This window comes from Cibotium barometz, chromosome 54 (genome assembly GCF_041138505.1).
Source record: "Cibotium barometz isolate CiBa-2024 chromosome 54, ASM4113850v1, whole genome shotgun sequence".
Classification (NCBI taxonomy): Eukaryota; Viridiplantae; Streptophyta; class Polypodiopsida; order Cyatheales; family Cibotiaceae; genus Cibotium; species Cibotium barometz.
The window spans coordinates 23476656-23502444 of record NC_141099.1 but is presented as its reverse complement, the minus strand read 5'-3'; the positions used below and the strand labels follow the sequence as shown (position 1 = coordinate 23502444).

Here is a 25789-nt window from a genome sequence, read left to right as displayed (position 1 = left end):
ATCACTCCAAATTTTATATGGCGAGGCTCCCAATGAAACTCTAGCCATGTAGCATCAATATGCTTAAATGCTTTGCTATCGCTTGGAATCCTCATGACTCCGTCTATACTTGCATTTCTCGAACTCCAATCCATAAGCTTGGCTATTTCGGGGCTGCGGAAGATGTGTTCAACTTGTGGTGCCAAGGGAAAGTGTCGCAGAACTTTCATAGGGACATTCAAGGTTTCTGCCTTGAAACGAGCAACACCGCATTTGGGACAAGTGGTTGCATTTTCATACTCTCCACGATACAAAATGCAATCATTGACACATGCATGAATTGTGTTGTATTCGATCCAAGGGATGCGATCATTTTCTTTGCCTCGTCCCTCGACTTTGGGATCACATTGTTTGATGGTAGAATCTTGTTCGAAAGAAGCCTACCACTCAATTGTAAATATTTAATGAGCACAAAAGTGATTGAGAGCCATTATTTTTATGCAAACAAAATACAAATATAACTTACGATAGTAATGCAGAAACCGATGCATTACTCCATTGGTAGCGTGTTTGGAGATTCAAGATGAGTAAGGTCACACTCAATCTTGATATGGATGCACCATCGTAGATGGGCCTTGAAGCTTCTTCTCGTAGAAATTTTTCATGCGGACAAGTTTCTTCTTCACTACTTGCTTGGAACCAATCGTCGATAAACTCATTGATGTCATCATCAACATGTCCCTCATTGGTCGCTTTTTCTCTGCATTTTGCATTGTACTCATCTCTAAGTCGTTGATATGTACTTGGATCTTGTGTACGTAAAAGCCTCATGTACTCCTCTGGCAAGATATGGTGACTTCGGTGAGAGCTAGATACACCCTCAACATCTGGACACTGCATGTATAAACATAGTCTACATGAAGAAATGATTTAAAGTAACAACAATCGAATTATTAAGTGATATAATCATAACATTAAAACCCTTTTTACAACACAATTCAAGCATATTAGCAGCAAAAATCTATACTCAAGATAACCTTAAACAAGACACTAAAATACCCTTAGTTGTATTACTGACGAGACAATGAAATATATCATCAAATATTTATCAAAATTAAACTGATTGGGCTACAAAGCTGGATACATTATTTGAAACATACATAATTTAAGAGGCCGACACTTTATCTCAAATTTCATTCTCAAAGAGGGGCTGGTGATGGCCGACGCCATCCATAATTTACAAATAATTCCTCGCCAGCTTGTAATGATCTTGTAGCACACACTACTATATATATGGGTACATCTCTAATCATATAACATGGCTCATGACTATTCTCACACTCCATAAAGTTACAATTTGTTCTCTCATTTCTCCCTCTACTACTATTGATTAGCCCTGCTATATTTCCTTGAGCATAGGGTCTTCCATCAATATAAAGCCGCGATCCACAATTATATCTAATGTTTCTTTTGGTGAGTGAGGCCGCATTAGCACAAAGCCCATATGTTGTCATACTTCTGATAAAGCGAACAAGTGCATGCCATGCGCCCCAACCATAAATGGGCCCACAAAATGACATAAGAGTCACCTCTGAGTTTGCGGGCACGCGTAAATCCTGTGCAATAAAGAGACCTCGTCCACCATTGGGAATGGTAGATGGGATGACATCACTTACCATGGGATGCTCCCATTCCTCTTACAGTGGCATATCAGGACATGGACCATACTGCTCCATATGGGCAAAACATATGCGTCGCATTCGTCGATGAGTGCCATGGCATGCTGCACACCAACATGGGATTCTTTCAACGTAATATGTTTGTGAGTCGCCTAGTGTCGTAGATGATGTGGAAGAAGAGGAACCATCTCCTCTCGCAACTACAGATGGACACACAGGAAGAGTGGGAGGAGGCGATGTCCCAGAGGATGACCCGGAATCTGCATTCATAAAATATTAATGTCATATTAATATCATTAAAAATCAAAGAAAACTTGAACAAAAATAATACACATACAAAATCATCCTAGAAGTGTTTGTAAATGCTATGGTAGCGCACAATGCATATTTGCTTATCCCCAGGTTAGGAATAATGTTCTTCCCTCAGCAGAAACTAGTTAATTTGTAATCATACCTTCTTATTGTACTTATGTCCATATTAGAGGCTTACAGTAACCTTGCACAAAATAGTTCTTCATGCACCCAAATGCGTTAGCATAGCATATACGGACCGTCGGCCGGTCCGTATGCACTATGGATGTGCAATTGGTCCATTCAGAGAGCCAGTATGCTCTCCAAATGCACCCAATTGAGCATCCATAGTGCATACAGACCGCTACATTTATCTATTTATCTATCCACCTACCTATGTATATGTGTTTATATATCCATCTATATGTTTATTGATCGTAAATTGTGAAACCTTGTAATAACACACTGTTGTTAAATGCTTAGGAAATTTGCGGCCGTCCCTGAGCATACACGCCCACCTGCGATGTGCAGAGATTCTTGGCGGCACTTCAGGAAAGAGATTCGCTTGAGAGTGACATGGCCTCAACAGAAGGTACACAAAGTTAATTCACTCAATGCATATGATAGGTACTTCTCGAATAACATTAATTATATATTCATATAAAAGCGCATTTAATTTGCAAGAGGCAGCATAGGCTCGTGTCCAGTCAGGGCACACCTCTCGGCTTGGGCGGATGGGCTCTAGTGGCTTTCGAGCACTCTTTGTAAGTGCACAAATTTTTTGTTTGTCTATCTATAGCTATTGTGTGTGTGTGTGTGTGTGTGTGTGTGTGTGTGTGTGTGTGTGTGTGTGTGTATATATATATATATATGTATGTATGTATCCATGTATCTATGATCTCATATGCATTCAATTCACTTCTTACTTATATATATGCAATGTTTAAATGACAAAGAAAGGATTATGGTCGAGCACCATCTGCAGACGAGATACGGAGAGCCACAATTTACGGCTACAGAGCGCTACAGAAGGAGATGCCGACACCCGATGCTTTTGTAAGTAATTCTATCAAATATTATTTTATGCCAATCAAGATCTGCATGTGTTATATGTTATGTGGTTTTTTTTATACTCAAATAGCTAATAGACATTTTTAATTGTAGGAGCAATATGGTGAGAACGACATGGACGAGGTTGCTCGACAGGTAGCAGCAAGGTTATCATCGTAACCACCCAAGAATGTACAAGAGGAGGACTCTTCCTCCGATGACTCCAATTAATGATAGAGCCATTTAGTTCTAAGTTTGTAGACATAATTTTTTGGTACATATAGTCGCTCATTCAGAATGATAGCGCTCTTTCATTAACATTTTCTTTATGTATGTGTGTTTTTGGCCATGATGCACATGTGTTACATCTATCAAGAGTTTCTTGAAGTGTCTACCTCCCAAATCTACAGATTTAAATGTTAATTGATTGCAAAATTTAATTTATACTTACCGTAATCGATGTCGGCCATTGCTTTTTCAAAAGTCGATGTATGTCGATTCTTGGGTCTTTTGTCGTACACGAATGCGCGTGCGTGTGTGTGTGTGTGTGTGTGTGTGTGTGTGTGTGTGTGTGTGTGTGTGTGAGAGAGAGAGAGAGAGAGAGAGAGAGAGATTTTATGATGTTTGTATACGTACGAATGTGTGTGTGATAAAGAGGCAAGTGTGTATGAGAGAGAGAGAGAGAGAGAGAGAGACCAATGTTTACGTGAAGTGTGTGTGTATGTGTGTGAGAGAGAGAGAGAGAGGGAGAAAGAGAGAGAGAGAGAGAGAGAGAGAGAGAGACTAATGTTTATGTGAAGTGTGTGTGTGTGAGAGAGAGAGAGAGAGGGAGAAAGAGAGAGAGAATGTGTGTGCAAGAGACACAAGTGGAGATAATGTGTATGAGAGAGAGAGAGAGAGAGAGAGAGAGAATGCGCATCGGCTATAAAAAAAACGTTCAGAACAAAGGTCTTTTAAGCAACCCCAACGACTAAAAATAATAATAAATTATTGGGTCGCTTATGCCACCCAAACTTGGGTGTTTATGCCACTCAAATAGGGTCGTTTATGCCACCTTCGCGGCGTCATTTATGCCACCTAACAACGTGGTTTATGCCACCCTCGTAACGTCGTTTATGCCACCCAAACGCGATGTATATGCCACCCTCAAAACGTGGTTTATGCCACCCAAAAAGCGTCGTTTATGCATCTCAAAAACGTCGCTATAGAGGTCGTTTAAACGATGGTCAAGAGTGACCTTTGGAACGACTTCTGTAGCGACCCCCATAAGGGTCGCTACAGGTTTCTACTCTTGTAGTTCACACATAGCAATGCTTCCTGCAGATTAGGGTTAGATGCAGGGAGAAGAAGCTCACACAGAGGAGAGAGAGAGAGAGAGCCAGACACAAAATGTGTGGTGATCACAAAATGCAAGTCAACCCTTGCATGTGAGTCACATCCATATAATGTAGAAGTACAAAAGTTATATGGATGGAGTGTCCTTTCACACTTGATATCCAAGGGGAAAAACCACATGGGGAAGAGTGCCCTTGGTTAAGCCATGTTCACACATAGTACTACCATAAGTGAGCATATGCCTACACTGTAGAGGCTAGTTGTTTGCTTTTTTTCGCTTGCCATTTGGTACAATCCTTCTTGGCATGTTTTGAATGGTGGAAAAAAAAACGGTTCTCTTTGAAGTACCGTTCCTTCTCACATGACTGTAAGAATCCTCTAGTAAGGCCCTCCTTGATCTTTTCTTTCGTGGTCTTCTTAGGTCTACCTTGGCGCTCCTTTCCACTAAAAGAGCTATTCTTGCCCTTCTTCTTTTCATCCTCGTTGTTGGGAGCACCCTTACCTGACTGCTGCTTAGATGCCTGGTTCTGCCGGGTGGTCTAAGTCTGTTGCCTGGGCTACTAGTTGAGGTTTGGGAGTGACTGGAGTGGGCTTGCCTCCATTGAGCATCATCTCATGATTTTGCGCAAGAGTCAAAGGCCTGTCATATGTCTAAGGTTCAAAAATTCGAACGGGGAACCGAATGCTTGGATCCAATCCCCGAATGAACTGCTTGAGCTTCTCCTCCTCAAACTTCCCCAATTGTTGAGCTGATGTGATCACTTTATTGGAGTAGGTAAGCACAGGGGAACCGTTCTGGGTGAGTTTATAGAACTCATCTTCTAGATTTGTCATGTACTGCAGAGGTAGAAACATGGTCTTCAAATCATACACAAAGGTGTCCCAATCATAGTCCAGTAAGCCAATGTAAGGATCTGTGTAAACGGGACTAATGTTGCCACCAAGTGATTACATTACCTATGAGGTGTGGAGCCGCCAGATGGACGAGGAAAGTGGGCAACAAACTAGTGAATAAAGTGAGTCACAACCGAATGGTCACACTTGCCGTCGTACTTGGTGAAGTTCAGTGAGGCATGGATTACTGTTGTCAAGGCTATGGCTCGGCTTGTGGAGGATTGAGAAGGGTGGAAAGAAGTTACCAGATTTCAGAGTGTCTGTTGGAACTAGTCCCTCAACTAAGGCTTGGGAGATTGACCCGCGTAGCTTTTGCCTGACATACTTGTGAATGTTGATGATTTAAGTAAGGGACCAAGAGGTGCCTTATATATGAGAGGGATGCTTTGCTGAATACTCGTGAATGTCAATGATTTATGTAAGGGACCAAGAGGCACCTTATATATGAGAGGGATGTTGAAAATACCTAATGCTATGGTTGACATCTACATGCACTATACGATGAATTCTCCAAGTGGGTAAGAGGACTGACACATGCAGACTCTCGAAGGATTGGGAGACTGACTTGAATAGCTTGTGCCCTAACATGCTTGTGAATGTTGATGATTTATGTAAGGGACCAAGAGGGGCCTTATATATGAGAGGTATGCTTTGCTAAATACTCGTGAATGTTAATGATTTATGCAAGGGACCAAGAGGTGCCTTATATATGAGAGGGATGCCGCTGTAGTTATAATTATGCTGGCCGTACAAAGCAGTGTTGGACCCAAAGAGTGAAAAACCTTCATCTAAAAATTATGAAATTATTTATATTGAAAATTTTGAAATCTAAAGGTTTTTGTTCTATAACTTTTTAAAATTTGAAGTTATTTGTACCTTTAAGTTCTAAATTTGAAAGTATTTTTCAAAATATGCAGGTACAAATTACACTAAACTCGGGTTTTTTGCGAACACGAATACAAAGCAACCCCATCATGGGTTGCCTTATGGGAGCTAGCCCATGCCCCTAATAATGTGTCCTAATAATGTAATACCTAATGCTAAGGCTGACATCTATATGCACTATAAGATGTCAAAATATGCAGGTACAAATTACACTAAACTCGGGTTTTTTTCGAACACGAATACAAAGCAACCCCATCATGGGGTGCCTTATGGGAGCTAGCCCATGCCCCTAATAATGTGTCCTAATAATGTAATACCTAATGCTAAGGCTGACATCTATATGCACTATAAGATGAATTATTCTCCAAGTGGGTAAGAGGATTGACACATGCGAACTCTCTAAGGCTTGGGAGACTGGCCTACGTAGCCCGTGCCTGACATGTCCCAAACTAAGGCTCACAATGGGGCCACGGCATACGACAAATAATCCTAAAGAGTATTAATGTTGTATAATGTTACATAAAATGCTGAGCAAGTGTGTCACATAGCACCACAATGCAGGGTGCATATGTGACATCGAGACACCTTTTTGGATAATATTAATAACTGCACTACACACTTCTCAAGGCCATGTTGGGTCCAGTGGTGGTTAGAGCGTACACATGGCTAACGGAGGTCTTGGGTTCAATCCACCATTTTCTCTCCTTCTTCGCATGTTCCGCCTAGGGGCAAGGGTGAGAGGCGGTGAGAGGCCGGACAAAAACTGCCCTCCCTCGCCATGAGTCAACATGCCACATCACAATGCCTCCATGTCCGTCCGAATAGGTCTGAAGATGATGGCGGATGACCAAGCATATTCACTTTTTCTGAGTGGCCGAAGCTCCTTGAGCATACATGTCAGTGGACATGTGTGAAGTAAGCCTAAGATATTGTGGACCTTATATGATCTTGAAAAAACTTTCAGATTCTCTTTCCTGGATGGAGTTCATGTAAATCTTGTCTTTTATGTTAGTAGATTGAAAGAGGTGTTGGGTGCAAAAGATAGCTTGGTGTTTGAAAAAGAGTTTGCAAGACTTAGAGAATCTATTTGTTTATGTTCTCCATGAGCAGGTTGCGAGAATGTTGCCTCACCCCATGGCTAGTTTCTGGATTTTCTCTACCGTTCATCCTCTAAATAGGAGCCCCTAAATAGGAGGGGAACAATGTTATGTTCCATTGTTTGAGCATAACAAAGCTAGCATTGAGACTGGATACTCTACATAGCAGATTATTGGGTTATAAATAGTTGGGTTATGGCTCATTCAGTGTGGGACTCAAACCTTGGGAGAGGGAGCACCCAAGGGCCCAGCTATTGGATAACCCACGAGTTGGTCGCATCAATGATGTGCTTTTGTGGTGTGGAGTTGGACCATGCTAGGATTGCATGGTCTCTACCTTGGGGGTAGATTATCATTGTATCCTGTTTGTAGCCTATGGTTGGGTGGCAGGGCTAGCCAAACGCACCAATATTTTCATGGCGGTATTGTTGTGTATGTGACCATTGGTACTTGGATTGCTTCGTAGATGTGTTTGTGTGAATGATTTTTGGGGACGCTTGGGGAAGTGGGCTTTTGTGGGATTAGTGTGTGTGGGTGGGTGGGTGTGTGGGGGGGGGGGGGGGAGGGGTGGGGGGGGGGGGGGAGGGGGGGGGTTGTGGTGGTGGTGGTGGTGTGTGGGGTGTGGGGTGGTGCTTGGGTTCTGGGAAACTTTATTGACTTAGACTGTGACCATTACATCAACAATAGTAAAGCTTTGCATGAAGCCATGTGTTTCATGATGGATCCTACAGTAGGCAAGAAGGTGTGCTATGTCCAGCTCCCTCAACGCTTTGATGGGATTGATCCTAATGATTGTTATGCCAACCATAACACAGTATTCTTTGATGTAAGTACACTATCCACATCTTCCTTTCCATTTGCTCCTTGTTTCTTTTCCTCATCATGATCATAGATATATCCATGAACTTAGACCTTATAAGCAGTTCAATGGTGTGGATCATCATGGTACAAATGTATGTCTGGATGCATGATGCATGCATGTATATGTGTTTATGTATATGCTACTGTGTGCGAAAGTGAACATGCATAGGTGTATGGTTTACAAATTAAATTGTGTGTGTGTGTGTGTGTGTGTGCTCTCATTCAGAGTCTTGCTTTGGTGTCTCAGTCAGAATTAATCACAGATTGTGTGAAGGGTTATGAAGGCAAGATGCTTTAAGCTGAATTAAATCTTGGTTTGTTCACATTTTGCAGATAAACATGAAAGGCTTGGATGGAATCCAGGGTCCTGTATATGTGGGCACTGGGTGCTGCTTTAGAAGGCAAGCCTTGTATGGATATGAAGCACCCTCCAAACTGAAAAAGCAGAGGATGTCTTGTGATTGCCTCTCCACTGTATTATGTGGTCCTAGAAACAAAAAGATCAAGGTCAAAAAAGGAGAAAGGCCAAAGAAACAGCTTCCTGCCAGGTCAAGGAAGGACCGGACTGCACCTGTGCTCAATCTGGAGGACATAGAAGAGGGGATAGAAGGTGGGTAACTAGACTTATTTCAAGCTTCTATGTGACATGTCTTGTACACGTTTTTGGGGTGACTGGAGTCTTTCCAGACATCTATGTGACATGCTTTGCATGTTGTCCAGATGACTGGACTCATTTCAGACTTCTATGGGATATGTTGTACATGTTGTCAAGTGACTAGACTCGTTTCAGACTTCCATGTGGCATGTTGTCGGTGTGCGGAGCTTGTATACAATGTGGACACATGCTGATCACTTCATTTGTGAAGGGTTTGATGATGATAGGATCCTGCTCATGTGCCACAAAAATTTTGAGAATCAATTTGGGCAGTCTTCTGTGTTTGTTGCCTCTACGCTGCTAGAAGAGGGCGCAGTTCCGCAGTCAGTGAGACTGGTCCAGCTGCGCTCTTGAACATGTTATCAGTTGTGGATACGAGGACAAGACAGACTGGGGAAAGGAGGTAACATGCCTTCTTTACGACTCTTTTAAAAAGCGCACAAGCCTTGAGTACACATTTGACCTTGAATTTGATAATAAACTGTGGATGGTTGCAGATTTGGTGGATATATGGATCTGTTACAGAAGACATTCTCACCGGGTTTAAGATGCATGGTAGGGGATGGAGATCCATATACTGTATGCCCCATCCACCAGCATTTAAGGGGTCTGCGCCCATCAATCTATCAGACCGCTTGAATCAGGTGCTTCGGTGGGCTTTAGGTTCTGTGGAGATCTTCCTCAGCCGGCATTGTCCGCTATGGTACGGGTATGGCGGCCGCCTGAAGTGGCTGGAGAGGTTTGCATATGTGAACACCATTGTATACCCTTTCACTTCAATACCTCTCCTCACCTACTGCACTCTTCCAGCTGTGTGCCTCCTCACAGGAGAATTCATGATTCCAACTGTAAGTTCTTAACAGCTTCTAAGATCCTTTTCCTTAGGCTCAATACAAAACTGTCCCCACCCATAGGGGGGCCAGGGATTTGGATGAATAATATAGACTGGCAGCATCGATTCTGTACCCAGCCTTAAAATTGTACATGAGTTCAATCCTCCTTTTGTTGTATATGCAGACAGGAGGTGCTTGACGTAGCCCCATTTTTGTGCTTGTTTCAGATAAGCAACTTTGACAGCCTCTGGTTCATCTCACTTTTCCTCTCGATCTTTGCCACGGGCATCCTCGAGATGCGGTGGAGCGGAGTGGGGATAGATGAATGGTGGAGAAATGAGCAGTTTTGGGTCATTGGAGGTGTTTCAGCCCACCTCTTTGCTGTTTTCCAAGGCCTTCTGAAGGTCCTGGCTGGCATGGACACCAACTTCACAGTCACAGCCAAGGCATCTGATGACACGGAGTATGGGGAACTTTACACCTTCAAGTGGTTGGCATTGCTCATCCCACCCACAACCCTCTTGATAATTAACCTTGTTGGAGTTGTTGCAGGCATTTCTGATGCAATCTCGAATGGCTTCCAGTCTTGGGGTCCCCTTTTTGGGAAGCTTTTCTTTGCTTTTTGGGTCATAGTGCATCTGTACCCTTTCCTCAAAGGGTTGATGGGCAGGCAAAACAGGACTCCACTATAGTCATTGTGTGGTCTGTGCTCTTAGCTTCCATTTTCTCTCTTCTGTGGGTAAGAATAGATCCTTTTCTGATAAGGGTTCAGGGTCCAGATCTAGTAAAGTGTGGCATCAACTGCTAAGAACTACTGGGTGGCTTTGGAGTGTCATGTTGGCACAAGTCTCATGTAAGCATTGGAGTGTTTCTAGTGAGTACACGTGTCACAATGACATTGGTTGGTACACTTGCATTGGTGGACCTCTGTCCCAATCACATCATAGATCCAGCTAAGCTTTGGAGTGGGTACACATGTCACAATCATATTGATGATTGCCCAGGCTTCATCCAAAGGATGTCCCTCATCCTTGCTCATCCAAGGGCATGGTAACTTTTTCATGAAAACCAATCCTCAAAATTTTTTTGAGTAAAATTGTAAAGGACAAGAATTTTCTTTAGAAATTATAGCTAGTACAGATTATATGATAGGAAAATCCTCAAAGGAAATGAATAGGTATGTTCTTACAAGTCTTCAAGGTAGTAATATTTAGTTGGTGCAATATTAGGTATACCTACCTCTAGACTCATGTCTGATTGATGCACGTGTTAACATGTCTAGGCTCACAGCTCACATGTGTTTACTCATGTTTTTGACTCACTTTTTTTTTGTGGGAGGTCACGTCTCCCAACCGAAGAGCTAATTGGGCCTAGTTTTTGGAGTTTTAAAAGTTTTTTGGACTTGATGGGGGTGATTGCAATTTCAAATCCTAGTTAATGGTGTGGCTATGTTTAATTGTTTTTTGTTGTTTTATTTACATGCTTCTAAGCTACCAATTTACACAATATTGTTGCATGAAAAAATATGAAATGCATGAACATAAAGTAACTATCCCACTCTAATCCAAATGTAATGAAGCTTAATACTTATATTTTCAGAGTGAACTTCACTCCAAATCATAATTACTAAGCTACACGATCATAGCCTTATATGGGCTTCAAAATTATGTAAAAGGCCAATCAAATTAGGTTTTTTTCCCTTCCAAGAAATGTAAATAGAATGCAACTAAACTTTAAAATTATGCAAAAGGCCAATCAAATTAGGTTTTTTCCTTTCAAGATATGAAAATAGAATGCCCTAGAATGTAACTAAACTTCAAAACACAATAAATTTTAGTCTCCACTCCATCTTTGGTCTAGTGTTTGATGGTGTGATTGCAGAGACTTGTGATGTGGATTTTCTTTGCAGAGGCTTGTGGTGCAAATCTTTGCTCCTAGGTAGGCTTTTAGCAAATGGTGTCTATCATGTCTCTGCAGCATGGGTATCATACTTTCCTAGTTAGCTAGAGTTTAAGTACTCTTAGACCCACTCCCTCTTAGTGACCTCCCTAAGGGTTGTTAACGTTGAGGTTGGGGGGTGGTCTTCATCTTTGTCTTCATCGCTCTACAAGGTTTGAGATCTCCATAATGGTTTGAGGTGGTGGTCGATGTGGTAAGAGGGTTGTTAAGTGTTAGGGGTTACGAGGGGATGGCTTTTAAGTGAAGGATGAGGCTTGGGATGTTGATAGGTTCAAGATACCCACCAACAACCATCCCGTGTCAGGAACTCTAGTGTTACAATTGTTTTCTGGCAATTGATTACATAATCAATGGCCGTAATCCATCCCCTCTTGAATGATAGGTCACATAAAACTTTCAAGGCAGAGCTGTAGTTCCAATAAATTTATCTTTAAAATAACCCAGAAAGTCATGCATCGGGCATTGTTTACCACCACAGTATTGGTTGCTATGGTAGATGGTGCCAGGGGTGGGTGGCTAAATGAGGTCCATGTCTCACAAGATAACACGTTATGGCTAGTCCCATTGTTAACCAAGGTGGGCCATGTAGCTAGGTGGTCGTTCTAGGAAACTCCAACTCAAGGAAAGCAAGTCCATTGCTAGTTTTTTATTTTAAATATATCGAGCATAAAAAGGGGATGTGATATCGGCACCATCAAGCTTTTCCCAAGCTTCGATAAAAAAGTATACATGGTCGCCAAAACATGAATCCAATCTTCGAAGTTAGCAGGAGGCTCATATTCTTAGTCCTTATCTTCACCATCCAACACCTTGTTACAAGTTATACAAATATGGATTGGCATGTTCCAAGCGGTTATGTCAGGCTTTAGCAAGAATGTCTTGATGACCATGGGATAAAGCTTCCATGTTTTCAAGTATATTTTCAAGGAAAGATTACCCATAAATGTGATTGGTTTCCCAATCGTGAACTAGGCTTGTGTCTCTCATGTAAGATCTTTCAAGGATCATGGTGTATGACCCTATTCTCTGAAAATCCATCACTACAAATGTGTTGTGGAAGCTTAGCCCAAAGGTCTTAATCTTTGCATCCTAAGGATGCCCAAAGGTTTAGCTTTGTTCTCAACAACAATCTTGAGGCTTATGCCTACAAGTGGTGGGCTTCCCTAAGTCTTTCAGCCAATCCTTGGTGAGATGATGCCAACACTACACGACTTGTGAGGATAGAAGACTATGAGTCATGCTATGTCTCTTTGCGTGATATCTATGCTCACTTGATTTGTACTCACTCGCAAAAGTGGGCTTGGACCTCCTGCCATTGTGTAGGGGATATATACTAGTCCTTCCCTAAGAGAAACAGTGGCCCTGATAGGGTTAAAATTATGTTAACCACTCCATAGGTTAATATGGTTTCACCCACCTGACCTACCATAAGGCGCTTTGTCATCTTACCCACTCGAAAGGGCACTTGTGTGTGTGTGTGTGTATGTGTGTGTGTACGCGCACGCGTGTGCACGTGCACGTGCATGTGCGTGCATGGGTATCTTTAGGCTATATATATTTTAGGCCACACACACACATATATATATATGGCTGAAAATCTATTAAGCTATATGTATTTTAGTGTGTGTATATATACACATACACACACACACATAGATATTAGGCTATAAATAAGCTATATATTGCCTAATATGTGTGTGCGCGTGCGCGCACGCATGCATGCACGTGTGTGTGTGTGGCTATATAATATATATATATATATATATATATATATATATATATATATATATTAGGCTGCACACATGCACACACATACAAACACACACACACACACATACAAACACACATGCACACACATATAAACACACACACACATCTGTGTAGCTGAAAATCTATTAGGCTATACGTATGCTAGTGTGTGTGTGTGTGTGTGTGTGTGTATACATATATACATATATATACATATATATATATATAGATATATATACATATATATACATATATATATATATATATACATATATATACATATATATATACATATATATATATATATACATATATATACATATATATATACATATATATATATATATATACATATATATATATATATATACATATATATATGTATGTATGTATGTATTTAAATGTATATCTGTATATATATACATATATATATATGTATATATATACATATATACATATATACATATATGTATATATGTATATATGTATGTATGTATGTATATCTTTATGCTATATCACGTTTTAGGCTATATATGTAAACAAAAATGGAATGAAATACACTAAAGGATTTTCAAATAAGTAAAAAACAAAAACGTAATTACAAAGTTAAAATTTCTCCCTTCTTGGTGACAACCCCAAGGATTCTGATAGTCAAAGAATTCTTTGTGTTTTAAGTTTTGCTTCAATGGACTTAAGCATCACATAGGCACAGTCATTCAATCCTTGGCCATGGCTTAGGGGTTGTCTCAAATCTTATAATTGCCCTTTTTAGAAGGCATCATGAATATGATACAAAAATCTTCTTCTTTGTGGGAGGGGCCAGTTAATACACTCAATTAAGTACTAAGACTCTAACATGTCCAAATAAAAAACCAAAAATTAGAGTAAGAAATTGGGAACTAAAGCTAAAGCTAGGGATGTGAAAGATAACCATTTTTAGGTGTTGAAAATCTGAATGACCTTGTAATACACATAAGGAACACACAGACATGCGCACACACACACACACACACATATAGTAAAAGCATTTTTTTTAAGTTTACCTTCTGTGGGAAGTTTCTCTTTCGAAACCTTTTGAAGAAGGAAAATAGAGACCACGTACACACACATCCCCCTTCTTGAAGGGTGGCCCCTAAATCCTAAACATCTCTAAAGCATGCCTGAATTTGACATGCATGTGGTGCTCTAAAGCGTTATTTTTTTTAAAGTTTACCTTCGGTGAGCAGTTTCTCTTTCAAAACCTTTTGAAGATTGTGGAAGAGGGAAAATAGAGACCATGCACGCGCACACGCACACACACACACACACCCCCTTCTTGAAGGATGACCCCTAAATCCTAAATGGGTGGAAGCATGAATATGTGTACAAAATGCTGTGTCCCCCGGACATTGCTATTTGGGTAGAAAACTGGCTCTTTGAAAGGTGTAAAGCTAGATTTCAATAAATCTATTTTCCTCTACAAAAAAGAGCTCACAATTCTAACTTTTAGGTTTTACAATTCAAACCTTCATGATTCCCTTCTCCCACGTCATGGGCTAGAGTTTATTCAAACTTTTACGTTTTACAATTCATGATTCCCTTCTCCCACGTCGTGAGCTGGAGTTTCTTTCTGTTTCTTTCTCTCACGCTCGTGTGCCCACACGCAAACAAAGCTTGCATTTCTCTCTCTCTCTCTCTCTCTCTCTCTCTCTCTCTCTCTCTCTCTCTCTCTCTCTCTCTCTCTCTCTCTCTCTCTCTCTCTCTCTCTCTCTCTCTCTCCCACACACACACACAGACGATTGAATACTCTCTTTCTCTGTCCAGCTGAATACACAAAAGAGAAACATGGTGGAACTACAAGAGTTAGAAGAGGTTGAAACTTTGTAGGTCTGAACACCGATCTCTCTGTCTCTCTCTCTCTTTCTACGCAATGCAAAAATGGGGATTTAACATAAGTTTATATGTTATAGGTTATTGCACTCCCATCCCAGGAACGTAAGTTCATTAGGGAATATGAAGCACAATGCAAAAGAAAACAAAGAGCCAAAAACAAAAGAAAAGCAAAGGAAGCAAGAAACTAGGACCATGTAGAGACCGTTGATGGCAAAAGAAGAGCAAAAACTTCCAAAGAGATTGTGCGGTATTTTCATCAACGAACAAATGGACATGGACACTAAGAAAGACATGGACATGGACATGGACACTAAGAAAGACATCTTCAATCAGCTAATCCTTTATCCGTCATTAAAAGATTTGCAAGACACAGCTCCAAAGCACCAGAACGATGTTCAAACAGCGCTCATAAGCAAATATTTACAACACGATCCAAAGTTTGAAGAAGCCATGGTCTGGGGATGAATTATTCCTCAAAAGTTCTGCCATGATGATGCTCTTAAACTCAAAAGAATCAGAGGAGTCAGTTGGCCTCAAACTCACTGATGTCTCTAAGCTACTATCCATTGATAGAAGGAACTTTTATGTGGCAAAATCTCAACTGGAACTTGAAAATGACAACTCCATGTTGTCTTTCTCCACATGTCATAGGAAACAACCAAGAAGCCGCATACTTGATGAGGTAAAGGAGCTGGTGGTCACTTTTTGGACAACTGAGACTCATGTCTCCCCTAACAAAAAGGACATATGTCGAAAAAGAATTGGTCGAAAGAACTACATCAAACACCCAATTCATCTACTAGATGTATCACATGTATGCCCAATAGTTGTTTAATAACTATGCATCTAATATTTACCTAATAGCTTTTTCATAGTTGTATATATCTGAAGCCTATCTAATAGGTAACTAGCTATGCTAGTTAATACATAGACAGTTAGAGTGTGTACCTAACTAAGACTTGATTAATACATGCTCACCTAACATATACATAATAGTTATCTAATAGCTATATAATAGCTATATATCTTTTAGATATCTAATAAATAACTAGCTATTTTAACTAGTAGGATATAAATCTAATAGCAACCTTAGTTCAATTATAGTTGTGCACTTAATTTATACGTGATAGCTATCCAATACCTATTTATTAGATGTTGTGTAACTAATTAATAGATGTGCCTCTAATAGCTAACAGCTCTATATATCTAGTTGTGTAATAGTAGTGTAATAGCTTACTAATAGCTCTATGTCTCATAGAATGATATCGAATAGCTATTTATCTTCTAGTTTTAATAGTTGTTAATAGCTATTAATAGCTAACTAATAGTAGTTATTGATAGCTACCTAATAGAATTATATCTAATAGCTATCTATCTTATATCTAACTACCAGTTGGTCATTTTTACTAATAGCTATAGATAGCTATTAGGTACCTAAAAGCTACCTAATAGAATTATATCTAATAGCTATCTATCTTATATCTGACTACCAGTTGGTCATTTTTGCTAATAGCTATAGATAGCTATTAGGTACCTAATAGCTATAGATAGCTATTAGGTACCTAAAAGCTAGTAGACATAGCCTCCTGATAGCTTACTCATAGTTATCTAATGAATGTTTAATAGCCACCCAATAGCTGTCTGCTAGCTCATTGATAGCTAACTATTAAACAACATTATATAATAGCAATTTAATAGCTATCTAATTAATGTGTAATAGCTACCTTATAGTTGTTTATTAGCTATTTGATAGCTACATAATAGCTATTGATAGCTACCTAATAGTAGCTATTGATAGCTACCTAATAGAATTATATCTAATAGCTATCTATCTTATATCTACTAGAGCTGGTCACTACTAATAACTGTAGACCGCTATTAGCTACCTAAAAGCTAGTAGAGACAGCCTCCTAATAGCTTACTAATAGTTGTTTAATGATTGTCTGCCACCCAATAGTTGTCTGCTGTAGCTAATTATTAGTAGACAAGATTCTAGTAGCAATTTAATAGCTGTCTAATAACTTTGTAATAGCTTGCATATAGCTGTTAACAGCAGTGTATAAGTGGTTTAATAGTTATTAATGTTTATAGGTATCTTACATGCTTTCTATGTTCTGGATTATAGACTGAGCTCTTCCAACATTTCAAGGATGCTTTTCCCAATGTCACAATCCAACTTCGTGCTTTTTGAGTCAGTGAAGCCATACTTTGTCCGAAAACTCAAGGACAGGTTATTATGTTATTGTATCTACCATGTGCAAATTTCATTTTTGAAGGATGCTGTCAATCATATGCATAGTCAGGCCTTTGGAATTCATGGTGGGTTGTGCAAATGTACATGCATGGTGTGCATGGATTCATCACTACCATGTCAATGTTTTGCATCTAAACACACTATGAAGAGCATTTCAAAGGTTATAGATTCTTTCTTGTGCCCTAGGCAAGATGGGCCTACTTACCATACAGTAAAATGTCTCTTGGGTAAATGTATGAAGTGTGGAGCAGAGCAACTAAAATGTTGCCCATGCGTGCTGTTTGAAGATGCAAAAACCATCGCAGAGAGTATTTGAGGATGTGGAAACAGGCACTTCTGAAGGTGGAAAGAAGAAAAAAAGGAAGGACCTTGTATGCAAAGAGATGAGTTGCACTGATCTATTGCAGTTGTTTAAGAGATACCTTCAAAAGTTCATCAAACATAACTTCATGTATCGATGGCAGGCTAAACAGTTCCAGCTGATGTAGTTGTTCTAGTCACGGACTTCGCTAAAAATTACTCTTTCAAGGAACAAAATGAAATCCAATCCATGCATTGGTACTCCAATCAAGTCACCATTTTTGTGCACATTACCTACTATCGTGTTGGAGGTGAGGTGAGAAAGACTATGCACTTCTTCATTTTTGACAATAAAAATCATGACACTCTATTGTGCAACATTGCTTCATGCTTCATTGGCAATGGTTGAAGGACAAAGACTTGGATGTCAACCAACATTGGGTTTGGTCTGATGGGGTTGCATATCAATTCAAGGCAAAGAGACCCTTCTATTTTGTTGGGAGATATGCTAGGTTAACAGGAAAAATAATGGTATGGAACTTTTTTGGTAGTGTGTATGGTACGGGAGAACATGATGGGGCAGGTGCAGTTTGTGAAGAGTGCTTTAACACACGAGCAATTGAAGGACAATGGAGCTGAGTTGAAATGTGCAGCAAAAGTCGTGCAATTCCTTCATCAGCACTTATCCAATGGATCTATTGCACACTACCCTTCCAAGCATAAGCATGTAGAACGTATATTTTGGGAGGTCAAGGTGGGAGATGTGAATCGAGAGATTCGATGGGACTGTCAAGCTTTCCCTAAGGCACACTCATTGCATTGTATTCGTGGCTACTCAAAACAAGATGGCTCCGCACTTTCATATAGACAACTGTCTTGTCACTGTAGTGCATGCATGCACGATCAATGGAGAAGATGCAGTCACAAAACACATGTGACAAGCTAGAGCTACCATAAGATAACTCCAACTGACAATGGAAACAGTGATGAAGAATTTGATGAGCCTACATATGAAGGGCATTATGAAGCACTAAGCGAAGCACTCCAAGTAGGAGATAACTTTGCTGTCAATGCAAAGGAGGGCAATGAAGAAGACGTGGACTTCTACTTGATCAAGTGCACAAGTACAAAGGAGCAACAACTCAGAGTAGATGAGGAGGACAGTTGGGGTAATGAAATTGAAGCAGGGTCCTATATTTTTAAATAGATTCTTTTATAAGAAGCTAGATAAATCTTGTTACAAGCTATTAAGTAGAAAGCCTCTGGTCTACATATACTCCCATCTTGTTAGATGTATTAAAATTCCTATGACACCTGTTCAAGGTGCCACAGGATTGTATATGATCTCGCCTGAGGTCTTTGAATTTGTATACAATAGCATGCCATGGGAGCTGTAAACTCATCTTTGGTTATTAAATATATTTTACATTTTAGCTTCAGCCTAGCATTCAAAAGTGTCAATCAATTGGTGAACAAATATTGTCAATCAAAAGTACTTATCAACCCACCTATACACAGCTATTAACAGCTATTAGTAGTTATTAACAATTTTGAACAAGTCATAACACAGCCAGTATAGCTATTAACACAAAAAAAGATTTGCATTATATATCTTTGCACATGTCCGGTACAGTACACTCTCTACATGTCCATTACAGAGGAGATGAGAATATGTTACATTACATCAAAATGTTACACCACAGTACAATCGCCAGCAAAACACGGCCCCATAGAAGCCCTAATTTCTTCGCGAGATCCTTGGCTATTTGTAGAAAGGTGTATCCTAAACCACCTTGGTTGCCACTTTCTCTTCTTGAGCATCCCCACAAATGTCATCGTGTGCCATCCGCATGTCATCCTCGGTCTTGGGAGCTACACGGCCTACCACAACACCCCCACAATAGTTCAGTTTTCTCTTGACATGTTCTTCAATAAGTGTGATAACCTGCAAATCTTCAGCATTGCCATATTCACCAAAGACATCACCTCTCCCAATAAACGAACTTCTATCCAGTGCTTTTAGGTACTTCCACAACCATGGGGCCAACTTGCAAGAAATGGTGCACACCATGGATCACTCGTGGAGCCAAACTTTGGTACAATACAGAAGGTGCCACGAACATTATTCATGCACTTGTAAAGGCTATCATCGATAAGCAATGTGTTGTCTTCGTCAAATTGACTGTTTCTCTCCCAAAAATCATCAAGATGCTTGAAAAACACGTGTTTCTTGCCATGCAAATGATAGCCTTGCAAGAACCTTGCCCAATGAAGCCTATAATAACACCACACAGACTTGGAAAGTAACTACAGAATTGCTCCACCAAGTTCTTTTCTATGCGTGCGCTCCATATGAAGACTTTGAAGTGCCTATTGGCCCATAGCAAAAACTGGCTCACATAAGGGTGCACAAGGAAGTAAATTCTCTTTGGCTTTAGCACTAGAATTTTCTCCCATATCGAATATGCCAAGATGGGAAGAACAACTCTTCTTTTTGATCCACTTTATGAATGAGAAGACCATTAAGGTCAAGAATTAGAGCACGAGGATCCTCCTCGAGACTAACTGGGGTGGCAAAATTCTCCTCAGGTGCTTCAAGCATCGATGTTAGATCATTGCAATTCGAAAAAGCCCATGCACAATAGCTAGACTGGAATACATGTCTCAAAATTTTATAGTATATGTCCTTGAGCTCCTTTACCGTTTCAACCTATCACGATATGGGTGACAGGGGATACGTAGCTTGGGCCTCATCTTGTGCTTTTTGGGTTGAAAGCATACTAAATCCATGCTCATTTCTCTATGGATGACTGCACACATAGCAGGCAAGGAACTCGACATTAAGCACAAAATATTACATAGACAAGTACAGATTTAAGCACAAAACGTGATGTATGCACAAATTGAAAAACTCAATGGTTGCACTCAGAATCATCAAATTTCAAAAGACCAATACATTATTCAATGTTTCTTGGCTCTTGGCCGAAACAGAGTTACCTAGGTATATTTTGGGATAATAAATCACCATCATCAGTATGGCTTTTAGGAGCATCATGCTCAGGAGCAGTGTCAGCACACCAGCAATGGTCTCTGTTGCCCTTTAGCAATAGTATTCTTCATACTTTCCACACACGTGTTTCCTCAGATACTTCCACAACTAGATTACATGCATGCGCAGGAGCTTTCTTGAGCCTCTTGGATGATGCGTTCTCACAACTTGGTTTCTTTTGCTTTGCTTGCGTCAAGCTTTCTTGCAAGGTATCCTCACATGCTTCGTTCGACAAAAATTCTTGCACATAGATAGCATGGAATTTTAGGCAAGAAACTTGACACCAAGCACAATATTTTACATTACACGAACTGAACTGTCAAAATCCCAACAAACCAATGCATCATTCAATGTTTTCATAATCATACTTTGAAACTATGAATCACCATCAACATGGCTAACATGCTCCGGATCACGTGCACACCCTAAGATGCACGCGTGACCCTCCTTGGCACTTGCTTTCCTTCACCGCCTTTCTGTCGCTTTGCGTTCTTCAAAAAGTCCTACAAGGTGTCTCCACATGCTTTATCCACACTAATTGGTATATGTCGGTCTGTACCAATATCAAGTGACCTCTCGGGTGAAGATGTTGCCAAAACAGTAGGAAACATTTAACAACCATCAAAAAATATAAAACTATTAACAACTAACACATCCATCAGCATGTAGGCATCACACAGCTATTGGCTACCAACAACAAAACTGTTAGGTTCCACCATTTGTTACCTGTGCTATCAAGACCAACATTCTCAGCAACATTTTGAACCATGGCAGAGCCTTCAATGGCAACATCCCAAGGGTCATCGACATTGGTTGCCGATTCAAGTGTGCTACAAATAGACCTGGTTGGGCCACTTTCAAGTGATACCCTCCTAGGTGAAGGTGCTAAAAAAATAGTAGAGAAAACGTTATCAACTATTAATACAACTTTAAACACAAGTGCCATATTTATTACTACAATTATTAACACAACTATTAGCACAATTATTAACATTAGCTATTAGAAAATATTAGCACAGCTATCAACAACTATTAACACATGTTTAGAATTTGGGACTTAACAACAGCCATTAAAAGCTATTAGCACGGTCGTTAAAAGCTATTAATGATTATGCTATTAGCACAGTCATTAAAAGCTATTAAAAGCTATTAATGACTGCTTTTTGTATTGACATTCTACCTCAATTTCTATGAGGTGGGGAATTCAAGCTACTTTTTATATTGACATTCAAACTCTCTTAGTGATGTAAATGTAACTACCTTAATTTCTATGAGGTGATAAAGACGATCAAAGTGATTCCATCTGTCTCTTTAGCCCCGTATATGGAAGTGCATGCAAGTCTTTGTTGTTGCCTTGCTCCGTAGCCATGTCCATGTAAATGGGTGGTTGCAAGATGAGATTATCTAGTTTCGTTTAGTAGGCACCCTTGGGTTTATAGCCTGAAAATAGACAATTTTTTAAGAAGAATAGCCAGTCTCTCCTAGTTAGCCAAGGAGTTTCACTTCAAGGTCTTCTAATGAAACATCACATGCAAATTTGGGCAACTAAAACTATAATTTGATTGAATAGCCAATAATTGCAAAGCCCCTTTGGGTAGGGAACCAAAATTGTATACACATAACATAGAGCTTAACTTGATTAATCGAGTAATTCTTGATGTGTTCTACTATTTTCTATATTATTTAAAAGGCATTAGAATTGTTAAAAAACATACTATTTTATCCTCCCACCACATCTACCATTTAAAATGCTCAATTTGTATGGATCTGGTGATGATTAGATTGGGGAAGATTAATAGAATGTGGATCTAAGGTAAAATTACAAATCTAACGGTTAGGTTTTTGTAGATTTACTTTGGAAAATTTATTATGCATTAAATCAATTGTAATTTAATTCTAGAAAATCAAATATTGAATCTTTCAATTTAAAAACTCTAGGGATCAATATACTTGTTACCATGAATTTATTAAAAAAAATAGCTTAATTTGAGTATGGGAAGGTTCTTTTTCAATCTTCTCAAGTGAAAATTCCCGTATTGTGTCCACTCTCCCCTTTTCAAGTCTAAAACCAATCCTAGTTAGGTTTGGAAATCTAGGCTTGGTAATCTTCAAAGCCTAGATATGATGCCATTTGTGAGGCTTGGGTGGGCACAAATCTTATATTTCATGCCACTTTATGTCCACATTAGCTTCTAGAGGATCCACATAAGCACCTTGCCACCTCCACCCTCCATGTCAACATGGTCAACCTAGTTAACTTCCCACCTCATCATCCTAGTCATCATTAATGCCACATCTTCTTGTCACCTTTGCATGCCACCTCGCACTTGGTGATATGGCATGCCACATCATGGAATAGCGACATTAGCCATAATAGTGCCACATGTCAAGAAAATCCCACGTGACATGCATGCCTGTGACACATAGCACCTCCTTCCCACCTTTCCTTTTTTTTCAAAAATATATTTTTGAAAAATTTTAAAAATATATTTTTAAAAAAGTTAATTTAGTATATTTTTTAGTATTTTCCAAAAAAGAGAAATAAAATATAAAATTTTAAAGAATAAAATATATATAACTTATTAATATAAAAGAATTTAAAATCACTAATTTCAAAGGATTATATTTTTAAATTAGATAAATAATAATTTTTTTTAATCCATGTTATTTTATTTTAAAATTTTACTTTTTAAAATTTAATATTTCTTGAAAATATTTTATGTATAGGAAAAACAATTGAATAAAATTTGAAAAAAATACATTATGAAAGAAAATGTAGTTATATAATTACAAAATAAAAGATGAAATTTAAAATATATTTATATATCTACTAATGATAAATATTTAGATTTATAAAAAAATTTATTAATAATATTAATTTTTAAGTAGATAATAGTTTTCTTTTTATCTTTATGTTTATCTTAATTATTCAATCAATCATGCTCAAACATGCTCCAATGCTAACCAAACTTTGCAAGCATGTGGGGGTGCGTCCCCCCACATGCTTGCAAAGTTTGGTTAGCATGTTTGGGTAACGATGGCATAGGGAAGAGTAGGATTTTCCATGGCCTCTCAAGCACTAAGAGACTTGAAAAATCTACACTGGGTGCTAATTACTAACCCAAACATGGTCCGACGCTGACCAAACTTTGCGAGCATGTGGGGGTGGGTCCCCCCCACATGCTTACTATGGCATGGGGAAGAGCGGGATTTTCCATGGCCTCTCAAGCACTAAGAGACCATGCCATAGTGAAAATGAAATAGTACCCAAACATGGGTACCATGACCATGCCATAGTGAATAGATCAAGGCATAATGAAAATGAGCTATCCTAGGTAGTCTGAGGTTAGTCACTGCCAATAAATCTACATACAATATAAGTGAGCTAACCCAACTAGTTTGAGTTTATTCACTATCAACGGGCAATCAATCAATATCATCATCTCTGACTGGTGATTGACATGCACGTCGGGACTGCTGTGCACGTTGAGGAGGCTGTGCCTACTGCAGGGGTCATCGAATATTTATGGGGAGGTCTGTCTCAAAGGCAAGATATCATAAGTTGGCGCTGGTGTACTCGGGAGCTCATGAATCCCATAAGCTGCTATAGCCCTCTCCCTCACTTTACATTGTGCTATTGTAAAATGTCTCTGTCTGTAAACCTAAAATCTGTAATCGGCAATGGTCCATGCCTACCACTCTGCACGTGTAAACTTCCCTATTGTAAGGACACACTGCTCATGTGAAGTAGTACTGTTGTCGCACCATCACCTGAGGTGCCACTGGGACCAGCACCACCCACATGCTTGTGTGCTGTGAGCCGGCTCTCCTGAAGGACTCTCTGGTATCCATCGAACTCGTGTGCACTCTACTCAATCTCTAGAGGCACCTCAGGCTCCTGATCTCTGTCATCTCAGCATCGAGTCCTAAGTCACTAGCTGATGTAAAATCAAGTGGCCTACCAATCCTATATCAACTCAAGCAAAGCCTGGGTGAAGATCGTCAATGCCGAGAACTTTATATGTCATTAGGTCGACTCGTGCTTGGTAAGAGGGACATGCCAAGAAACGTACTAGCTCCTGGTTGATGCTGCAGAGGACAAATGGAAAAAATGTCCACATCCCAAAGCATATCCACCAATACTGTCAATGTCCTCGAGGCGTAGAGTGCAGCAAGCGTCGCAGAGGAATGGTGGTGCATCCTGAGGGAGAGGTCGAAGGCAAGTAAGGCATTGTCACGTCAAAAGACCTGCGAAACTCCTGAACATATAGGATCAACTACTCTGCTCTTTGCTGTAGAATCCTCTGCATAATCATGTGTTGCTATGCCTTAGCTCTAGCACTCTCTACCTCAGTCTAGGCTTACTCAAAAAGTTAAGCATACAAATAATTAATTAGTCTCTCTCAATACGTATTACTTAAATAAATTTATAACTTTAGACCTTGATTATAACTCTTTTACATACAAGAGAGACCTACCAGGTGGATGCCAATCTCTCTTGCATGGCGCGCCTCTGCAGTGGCTGTCTCTGTCATCTAGAATGCTACTCTAAGACGGTCGACGATCTCCGCTCTCACCTACAGAAAATCTTGAGTGAGTCTCTCACTAGGAGGTATGGAACCCTACGTGACATAATCAACCATGCTACTCATTTTAAAAATATAGAAAAGTACATATAAACATGTAAACAAATGACTATGAAAAACGTAAAGAAGCAATGAATATGTATAAATGCCTTGACATCTGTTGGTGTATCGATAAGAAAACAGGCACACCACGTGCTGGATGCTCTCTATGGTACTTCATACGTCGATCCCCACTTGGGCGCCTAGTGCCTCAACAGTAGACAAAGGCACAAACGTAGGATCTGTAGAGCAGCAACTACACGAAGGATGGTGGAGGCCGCCTACCTTGGTCCTGGAGACAACCTCAACCAGCACCGCCGCTAGGCCAATGGCTAGTGTAGTCCACCTTCTCCCCTAGACAACTCTGTATATAATTGCTTTGCAAAGTATATGGGAATCTGGCGGTTTCGGCATCCTCCCAT

General features: G+C 39.8%; 2 pseudogenes across 1 annotated transcript; both read left to right on the top strand.

Annotated features, from left to right (window-relative positions):
* Window positions 1–7844: 7844 nt before the first annotated feature.
* Window positions 7845–10647, top strand: LOC147607962 (cellulose synthase A catalytic subunit 3 [UDP-forming]-like; annotated as a pseudogene). The gene is made up of 5 exons (XR_015264552.1): window positions 7845–8036; window positions 8405–8681; window positions 8938–9129; window positions 9224–9574; window positions 9787–10647. The product of XR_015264552.1 is annotated as a cellulose synthase A catalytic subunit 3 [UDP-forming]-like (transcript).
* A 4789-nt stretch (window positions 10648–15436) lies between these two features.
* On the top strand, window positions 15437–18900 carry LOC147607961 (uncharacterized; annotated as a pseudogene).
* The last annotated feature ends 6889 nt before the right edge of the window (window positions 18901–25789 follow it).